Source organism: Arachis stenosperma, chromosome 10, assembly GCF_014773155.1.
Source record: "Arachis stenosperma cultivar V10309 chromosome 10, arast.V10309.gnm1.PFL2, whole genome shotgun sequence".
Classification (NCBI taxonomy): Eukaryota; Viridiplantae; Streptophyta; class Magnoliopsida; order Fabales; family Fabaceae; genus Arachis; species Arachis stenosperma.
In genome coordinates this window covers 88,625,180-88,635,145 of record NC_080386.1, presented here as the reverse complement: position 1 = coordinate 88,635,145, position 9,966 = coordinate 88,625,180, and positions in this window count along the sequence as shown.

Genomic DNA, 9,966 nt, shown 5'->3' with positions numbered 1-9,966 from the left:
GACAGAAGGAAGGTGAATCCCTCTATGAAGCTTGGGAAAGATACAAACAATTGATCAGAAAGTGTCCATCTGACATGCTTTCTGAACGGAGCATCATAGGTATCTTCTATGATAGTCTGTCTGAACTATCCAAGATGTCATTGGATAGCTCTGCTGGAGGATCTCTTCATCTGAAGAAGACGCCTGCAGAAGCTCAAGAACTCATTGAAATGGTTGCAAATAACCAATTCATGTACACTTCTGAAAGGAATCCTATGAACAATGGGACGAATCAGAAGAAAGGAGTTCTTGAGATTGATACTCTAAATGCCATACTGGGTTAGAACAAAATATTGACTCAGCAAGTCAATATGATTTCTCAAAGTCTGTCTGGAATGCAAGCTGCACCAGGCAGTACTAAGGATGCTTCATCTGAAGAAGAAGCTTATGATCCTGAGAACCCTTCAATGGAAGAGGTGAATTACATGGGAGAACACTATGGAAACACCTATAATCCTTCATGGAGAAATCATCCAAATCTCTCATGGAAGGATCAACAGAGACCTCAACAAGGTTTCAACAACAATAATGGTGGAAGAAACAGGTTTAGCAATGGCAAGCCTTTTCCATCATCTTCTCAGCAACAGACAGAGAATTCTAAGCAGAGCCACTCTGACTTAGCAACCATGGTCTCTGAGCTAATCAAAACCACTCAAAGTTTCATGACTGAAACAAGGTCCTCCATTAGGAATTTGGAGGCACAAGTGGGACAGCTGAGCAAGAAAATTACTGAACTCCCTACTAGTACTCTTTGGTGCACGAAATTGCAATCACACTTTTTGCAATCCGCACAACTAACCAGCAAGTGCACTGGGTCGTCCAAGTAATACCTTACGTGAGTAAGGGTCGATCCCACGGAGATTATCGGTTTGAAGCAAGCTATATTTATTTTATTATTCTTAGTCAGGATATAAATAAAAATTATCAGTTGAAATTATTAGAAAAATAAAAGAGCATGAAATAAATAATTTTTACTTTATTAATGGAGAATATGTTGGAGTTTTGGAGATGCTTTGTCCTCTGAATTTCTGCAATGTAATATTCAACTCAATTGTTTGTAAAGTTCCATCCATGGCAAGCTGTATGTAGGGTGTCACCATTGTCAGTGGCTACCTCCCATCCTCTCAGTGAAAACGGTCCAGATGCTCTGTCACAGCACGGCTAATCAGCTGTTGGTTCTCGATCATGTTGGAATAGGATCCATTGATCCTTTTGCGTTTGTCATCACGCCCAGCAATCGCGAGTTTGAAGCTCGTCACATCCATTCAATCTTTGAATCCTACTCGGAATACCACAGACAAGGTTTAGACTTTCCGGATCCTCAAGAGTGGCCGCCATCAATTCTAGCTTATACCACGAAGATTCTGATTAAGGAATCTAAAAGAAGCTCATTCAGTCTTGATGTAGAACAAGGGTGTTTGTCAGGCACACATTCATAGATTGAGGAAGGTGATGAGCGTCACGGATCATCACCTCCTTCACAATTAAGCGCGAATGAACATCTTAGATAGGAACACACACACGTTTGAATGGAGAAATAGAAACAATTGCATTAATTCATTGAGACGCTGCAGAGCTCCTCACCCCCAACAATGGAGTTTAGAGACTCATGCCGTCAAAGTGTATAAAATTCAGATCTGAAAATGTCATGAGGTACAAAGTAATCCTCTAAAAGTTGTTTAAATAGTAAACTAGTAGCCTAGGTTTACAGAGAATAAGTAAACTAAGATAATTGGTGCAAAAATCCACTTCTGGGGCTCACTTGGTGTGTGCTGGGGCTGAGACTAAAGCTTCTCACGTGCTTGGGCTGATTCTGGAGTTGAACGCCAGGTTGTAATGTGTTTTGGACGCTGAACTCCAACTTGTAACCTGTTTCTGGCGCTGGACGCCAGACAGCAGCATGAAACTGGCGTTGAACGCCAGTTTACGTCGTCTATCTTCGTGTAAAGTATGGACTATTATATATTTATGGAAAGCCCTGGATGTCTACTTTCCAACTCAATTGAGAGCGCGTCAATTGGACTCTTGTAGCTCCAAAAAATCCATTCCGAGTGCAGGGAGGTCAGGATCCAACAGCATCAGCAGTCCTTTTTCAGCCTAACTCAGATTTTTGCTCAACTCCCTCAATTTCAGCCAGAAAATACCTGAAATCACAGAAAAACACACAATATCATAGTAAAGTCCAGAAATATGATTTTTGCCTAAAAGCTGATAATATTCTACTAAAAACTAAGTAAAACATACTAAAATCTACATGAAATTACCCCCAAAAAGCGTATAAAATATCCGCTCATCACAACACCAAACTTAAACTGTTGCTTGTCCTCAAGCAACTAGATAAATAAAATAAGATGAAAAGAAATTAAGAAGTAATAATATCTCAGAGTTTTTAAATGGAGCTCAGATTCTTATTAGATGAGCGGGGCTTGTAGCTTTTTGTTTCTGAACAGTTTTGGCATCTCCCTTTATCTTTTGAAATTCAGAATGATTGGCATCCATAGGAACTCAGAATTCAGATAGTATTATTGATTCTCCTAGTGTAGTATGTTGATTCTTGAACACAGTTATTTTATGAGTCTTGGCCGTGGCCCTAAGCACTTTGTTTTCCAGTATTACCACCGGATACATAAATGCCACAGACACATGACTGGGTGAACCTTTTCAGATTGTGACTCAGCTTTGCTAAAGTCCCCAGTTAGAGGTGTCCAGAGCTCTTAAGCACACTCTTTTTGCTTTGGATCACGGCTTTAACCACTCAGTCTCAAGTTTTTTACTTGGACCTGCATGCCACAAGCACATGGTTAGGGACAGCTTGATTTAGCCGCTTAGGCCTGGAACTACTTCCTTGGGCCCTCCTATCCACTGATGCTCAAAGCCTTGGATCCTTTTCACCCTTGCCTTTTGGTTTTAAGGGCTATTGGCTTTTGTTCCTTTTCTTGATCTAATGATTCCATGTAAATTTTTTTTTCACTGCTTTTTCTTGCTTCAAGAATCAAATTCATGATTTTTCAGATCATCAATAATATTTTTCGTGTTCCTCATTCTTTCAGGAGCCAACATTCGTAAAATTCAGGATAAAATATGCACTGTTCAAGCATTCATTCAGAGAACAAAAAGTATTGCCACCACATATAATTAATTATAATTTTTATTATTAAGAACTCGAAAAATATAAATTACTTCTTTATTCTAAAAATCTACTATTTTATTCATGTCTGATGATGATGAGAAAAATAAATTATAACTTAATTGGAAATAAAACAAGAATAGATATGCTAATTACTACTACTACTACTGTATAACTTCTAAGGTAAATTTCTATAATAACACTATCACAGAGTTAAAGCTAAAATTAGAACTCAACAACCTGTGTTTTGAGAAGTGGATGTTCCTCTGATCTGTGGGGTGCTTGGTCCTTCAAGGATTAATTTCTGGCGCTTCAGCTCCCTTAAATCACGCCCTTGTTCTTCTTGTTCCCTAAGCAGTTTGCAAAGCATGCTACTTTGATTGTTCTGTTCTTCCTTTATTTGGTTCATAGCTTCTTGCAACTTGGAAATAGATGCCTCAAGATGTTCCCAATATTCGAAATGAGGAAGTTCTGGGAGGAATTCTTGTGCCCTCCTCTTGATTGGATCATCTTGCAGCTGTTGTCTTTCCATTGATATTTTAGTGATTGGCCTCTCACTGAGATATACTCAGTTATTCCCGTCTTCACTCCGGCATCTCTGCAGAGCATAGAAATTAAGCTTGGATAGGCCAATCTGGCATCCTTGGAGTTCTTGTTTGCTATTTTGTATAGTTCACACGAGATCAGTTGATGGACTTCTACTTCTTTTCCCAACATGATGCAGTGAATCATCACTGCTCTTTTAACAGTAACTTCAGAACGGTTGCTGGTGGGCAATATAGAACGCCCAATGAAGTCCAGCCAGCCTCTGGCAGCTGGTTTGAGATCTTCTCTTTTGAGTTGATTTGGGATGCCAGTGGTGCTGGTGGTCCACTTGGCTTCAGGGATGCATATATCCTCTAGAATCTTGTCCAGGCCTTTGTTTACCCTCATCATTCTCCTATTAAAGGAGTCTGGGTCATCTTTCAGTTGAGGAAGCTTAAAGATTTCCCTGATTTTGTCAGGATGGGTGTGAATAATCTTTCCTCTGACTAAGGTCCGATGATCATAGAGGGCAGCTCCAATTATTCTTTGCCTGTCTGTTTGCCATAAATTAGCTTAGAACTCCTGAACCATGTTCCTTCCCACTTTCGTTTCAGGATTAGCTAGGATTTCCCAGTTCCTGTTTCGAATTTGTTCTTGTATCTCCGGATATTCATCTTCTTTCAGATCGAACTTGACTTCCGGGATCACTGATCTTAGACTCATTATTTTGTAGTAATGGTCTGAATGTTCTTTAGTTAAGAACTTCCCTTGATTCCAAAGTGGCTTTGGAATATTCTCTTTCTTGCCTCTTGGGTTGGGTTGTTTTCCTTTAGGGGCCATGATCAAAGTGGGTATGTTTTTGTGATCACGGATAAGCACACCAAACTTAGAGGTTTGCTTGTCCTCAAGCAAAAGAAAAAAGAGGAGAAGGATAGGAAGAGAGCAAGTGTGGAATGGTGGATGGTGAGAGGGGTGCCGAAAGTGGATATAAAGGGAGGGGGATGGGTTTTCGAAAATAAGAAAAAGATATAAGATAAAAGATAAATATGATAAGAAAAGGATATAATTTAAAAAGATATGAATGATATTTAAAGATAAATCTGAATTTTAAATCTGAAAAAGATTTTAAAAGATAATTAAGTTTGAAAAAAATTGGAAAAAGAGTTGGATTGGATTGAAAAAAGATTTATGTTTATGTATGAAGCTATATTATTTTTGAAAAAGGGATTTTAGAAATTAGGGTTCTTAGAAAACTATTTTGATTTGAAGGATGACATTTTGAAACATGTTTATGCAAGAAATCATGATTTGAAACATAAAAAATTAGAAAATTTGTAAAGAAAAACGAATTTTACCTCCTCCCCACCATCCTGGCATTAAACGCCCAACTGCTGCATGTTTTGGGCGTTTAACGCCCAATTGTTGCTTCTCCTGGGCGTTCAACGCCCAGCTGTTGCTTCTTTCTGGCGTTGAACGCCAGGAAGTCCTTTGTCACTGGGCGTTTTTCTGGACGCCCAGGACGCTGTCAATTTGGTGTTAAACGCCCAGAAGGTGCTTCTTTCTGGCGTTCAACACCCAGAAGATGCTCCTTTCTGGCGTTTAACGCCCAGATGGCTACCCTTACTGGCGTTGAACGCCCAGTGGGTGCTTCTTTTGGGCGTTCAATGCCCAAAATGTTTCTTACTGGCTTTTTTACGCCGGTGAACTTCCAAATTCTCTTATAACTTTGTGAATTTAAGCAATTGCTATTTTACCTTGAAGATACTTTGACATATACCTGTAAAAATCAATTAAAAAAAAAACAAAAACAAATAAAATTAAATTTTGTGAATGGCTGGGTTGCCTCCCAGCAAGCGCTTCTTTAATGTCGTTAGCTGGACTATTACTGAGCTTTAATCAAGTCTCAGTTTTGAGCATTCTTGCTCAAAATTGCTTTCAAGATAATGTTTAACTCTCTGTCCATTAACAATGAACTTTTTGTTAGAGTCATTATCCTGAAGCTCTACGTATCCATATGGTGATACACTTGTAATCACATATGGACCTCTCCACCGGGATTTTAATTTCCCGGGGAATAATTTGAGCCTAGAATTAAATAGCAGAACTTTCTGCCCCGGCTCAAAGACTCTGGATGACAATTTCTTATCATGCCATCTTTTTGCTTTCTCTTTGTAAATTTTTGCATTCTCGAAAGCATTGAGTCTAAATTCCTCGAGCTAATTTAACTGGAGCAATCGTTTTTCTCCAGCTAACTTGGCATCAAGGTTCAGGAATCTGGTTGCCCAGTAGGCCTTGTATTCCAGTTCCACTGGCAAGTGACATGCCTTTCCATACACAAGCTGGTATGGAGAGGTCCCTATAGGGGTCTTGAATGCTGTTCTGTATGCCCACAGAGCATCATCCAAGCTTCTTGCCCAATCCCTTCTACGGTTAATTACAGTCCGTTCCAGGATTCTTTTGAGTTCTCTATTTGAGACTTCAGCTTGCCCATTAGTCTGTGGGTGATATGGAGTAGCCACCCTGTGGCTAACTCCATAACAAACCAAAGCAAAATAAAGTTGTTTATTGCAGAAATGAGTGCCCCCATCACTGATTAGTACTCTAGGAGTGCCAAATCTGCTGAAGATGTGTTTCTGGAGGAATTTTAACACTGTTTTAGTGTCATTAGTAGGTGTTGCAATAGCTTCCATCCATTTGGATACATAATCCACTGCCACCAGAATATAAGTGTTTGAGTATGATGGTGGGAAAGGTCCCATGAAGTCAATACCCCATACATCAAACAACTCAATCTCCAAGATCCCTTGATGAGGCATGGCATAACTGTGAGGCAAATTACCAGATCTTTGGCAACTGTCACAATTAAGTACAAACACTCGGGAATCTTTATAGAGAGTAGGCCAGTAGAAGCCACATTGGAGGACTCTTGTGGCTGTTCGCTCACTTCCAAAATGTCCTCCATACTGGGATCCATGGCAATGCCATAGGATCTTCTGCGCTTCTTCTTTAGGCACACATCTACGGATTACTCCGTCTGCACATCTCTTAAAGAGATACGGCTCATCCCAAAGATAATACTTTGCATCCGTGATCAACTTCTTTGATTGCTGCCTACTGTATTCTTTGGGTATGAATCTCACTGCCTTGTAGTTTGCAATGTCTACAAATCATGGCACTTCTTGGATGGCAAAGAGTTGCTCATCCGGAAAGTTTTCGGAGATCTCAGTAAGAGGGAGGGACGCCCCTTCTACTGGTTCTATTCGGGACAGGTGATCTACTACCTGATTCTCTGTCCCTTTTCTGTCTCTTATTTCTATATCAAACTCTTGCAGAAGTAACACCCATCTTATGAGTCTGGGTTTTGAATCCTGCTTTGTGAGTAGATATTTAAGAGCAGCATGGTCAGTGTACACAATCACTTTTGATCCTACTAAATAGGATCTAAACTTGTCAATGGCGTAAACCACTGCAAGTAGCTCTTTTTCTGTGGTTGTGTAGTTCTTCTGTGCGTCATTTAGAACACGATTGGCATAGTAAATAACGTGCAGGAGCTTGTCATGCCTTTGTCCCAACACTGCACCAATGGCATGGTTACTAGCATCACACATTAGTTCAAATGGCAATGTCCAGTTTGGTGCAGAGATTATTGGTGTTGTGACCAATTTACCTTTCAGAGTCTCAAATGCCTGCAGACACTCTTTATCAAAGATAAATGGCGTGTCAGCAGCTAGCAGGTTGCTCAGAGGTTTGGCGATTTTTGAAAAATCCTTTATAAACCTCCTATAGAATCCTGCATGCCCCAGAAAGCTTCTGATTGCCTTAATATTGGCAGGTGGTGGTAATTTTTCAATTACCTCTACCTTAGCTTGATCCACTTCTATTTCCTTGTTCAAAATTTTGTGCCCAAGGACAATTCCTTCAGTCACCATAAAGTGACACTTCTCCCAGTTTAAAACCAGGTTAGTCTCTTGGCATCTCTTTAGAACAAGTGCTAGATGGTCAAGACAGGAGCTGAATGAGTCTCAAAATACTGAAAAGTCATCCATGAAGACTTCCAGAAATTTTTCCACCATATCAGAGAAAATTGAGAGCATGCACCTCTGAAAGGTTGCAGGTGCATTGAATAGGCCAAATGGCATCCTTCTGTATGCAAATACTCCAGATGGACATGTGAATGTCGTTTTCTCTTGATCCTGGGGATCTACTGCAATTTGATTATAACCTGAATATCCATCCAGGAAGCAGTAGTATTCATGACCTGCTAGTCTTTCTAGCATCTGGTCTATGAATGGTAAAGGAAAATGATCTTTTCTGGTGGCTGTATTGAGCCTTCTATAATCAATACACATACGCCACCCTGTAACTGTTCTTGTTGGAACCAGTTCATTTTTCTCATTATGAACCACTGTCATGCCTCCCTTCTTAGGGACAACTTGGACAGGGCTTACCCAGGGGCTGTTAGAAATAGGATAAATAATCCCAGCCTCTAGTAATTTAGTGACCTCCTTCTGCACCACTTCCTTCATGGCCGGATTCAGCCGCCTTTTTGGTTGAACCACTGGCTTGGCGTCACCCTCCAATAGGATCTTGTGCATGCATCTGGCTGGGCTAATGCCCTTAAGATCACTGATGGACCACCCAAGAGCTGTCTTGTGTGTCCTTAGCACTTGAATTAGTGCTTCTTCTTCCTGTGGCTCTAAGGTAGAGCTTATGATTACAGGAAAGGTATCATCTTCTCCCAGAAATGCATATTTCAGGGATGGTGGTAATGGTTTGAGCTCGGGTTTGGGAGGTTTCTCCTCTTCCTGAGGGATTTTCAGAGGTTCTATTATTCTCTCTGATTCCTCCAAATCAGGCTGAACATCTTTAAAGATGTCCTCTAGCTCTGATTCGAGAATCTGAGCCATATTGACCTCTCTTACCAGAGAGTCAATGATATCAACACTCATGCAGTCATTTGGGGTGTCTGGATGCTGCATGGCTTTGACAACATTCAAGTTGAACTCCTCCTCATTGACTCTCAGGGTTACTTCCCCTTTTTGGACGTCAATGAGGGTTCGGCCAGTTGCTAGGAAAGGTCTTCCTAGAATGAGAGTTGCACTCTTGTGCTCCTCCATTTCCAGCACCATAAAGTCAGTAGGAAAGGCAAATGGCCCAACCTTGACAATCATGTCTTCAATCACGCCTGATGGGTATTTAATGGAGCCATCAGCAAGTTGAAGACATATCCGGGTTAGTTTGACTTCTTCAGTCAAACCAAGCTTTGTGATAATAGATGCAGGTATTAAGTTGATACTTGCCCCAAGATCACATAGAGCCTGCTTGGTACAAGTACGCTCTAATGTGCATGGTATCATAAAGCTTCTGGGATCCTTAAGCTTCTTAGGTAAGCTTTCCAGGATAACTACACTACATTCTTCAGTGAGGTAAACTTTTTCAGTTTCCCTCCAATCCTTCTTATGACTTAAGATCTCTTTCATGAACTTGGCATAAGAGGGTATTTGCTCAAGTGCTTCTGCAAATGGAATATTTATTTCAAGAGTCCTGAGATAGTCTACAAAGCGGGCAAATTGCTTATCCTGTTCCGCTTGGCGGAGTTTTTGAGGATAAGGCATTTTGGTTTTGTATTCTTCAACCTTAGTTGCTGTAGGTTTATTACCTGTAGAAGTGGGTTGGGAAGCCTTTTTAGAAGGGTTGTTATCAGCACTTATATGTGACTGATCCCCCACTGGCGTTTGAATGCCAGGGGTGGAAGCCGGAGTGGCATTAGACGCCAACTCCTTATCTGTTATTGGCGTCTGAATGCCAGAACTGTGCTCCCTTTGGGCGTTCAACGCCGGATTCATGCTTGTTTCTGGCGTTGAACGCCAGGAATGAGCATGGTCTGGGCGTTCAGCGCCAGCATTATTCCTCTCTGGGCTCTGATTGTCCTCAGAGGGATTTTGAGTAGCCATTTGTTCATTTCTTGGCTTCCTACTGCTTTGAAGTGAGGTATTTAATGTTTTCCCACTTCTTAATTGAACTGCTTGGCATTCTTCTGTTATTTTTTTTACAGTTGCTTTTCTGTTTGCTTTAACTGTACTTCCATATTCCTATTAGCCATTCTTATTTCCTATAGTATTTCCTTGAATTCGGCTAGCTGCTGAGTTAGAAAGTCTAATTGCTAATTGAATTCATTAGCCTGATCTACAGGACTGAGTTCAGCAGTTACTATTTTAGCTTCTTCTTTCATGGAAGATTCACTGCTTAGGTACAGATGCTGATTTTTGGCAACT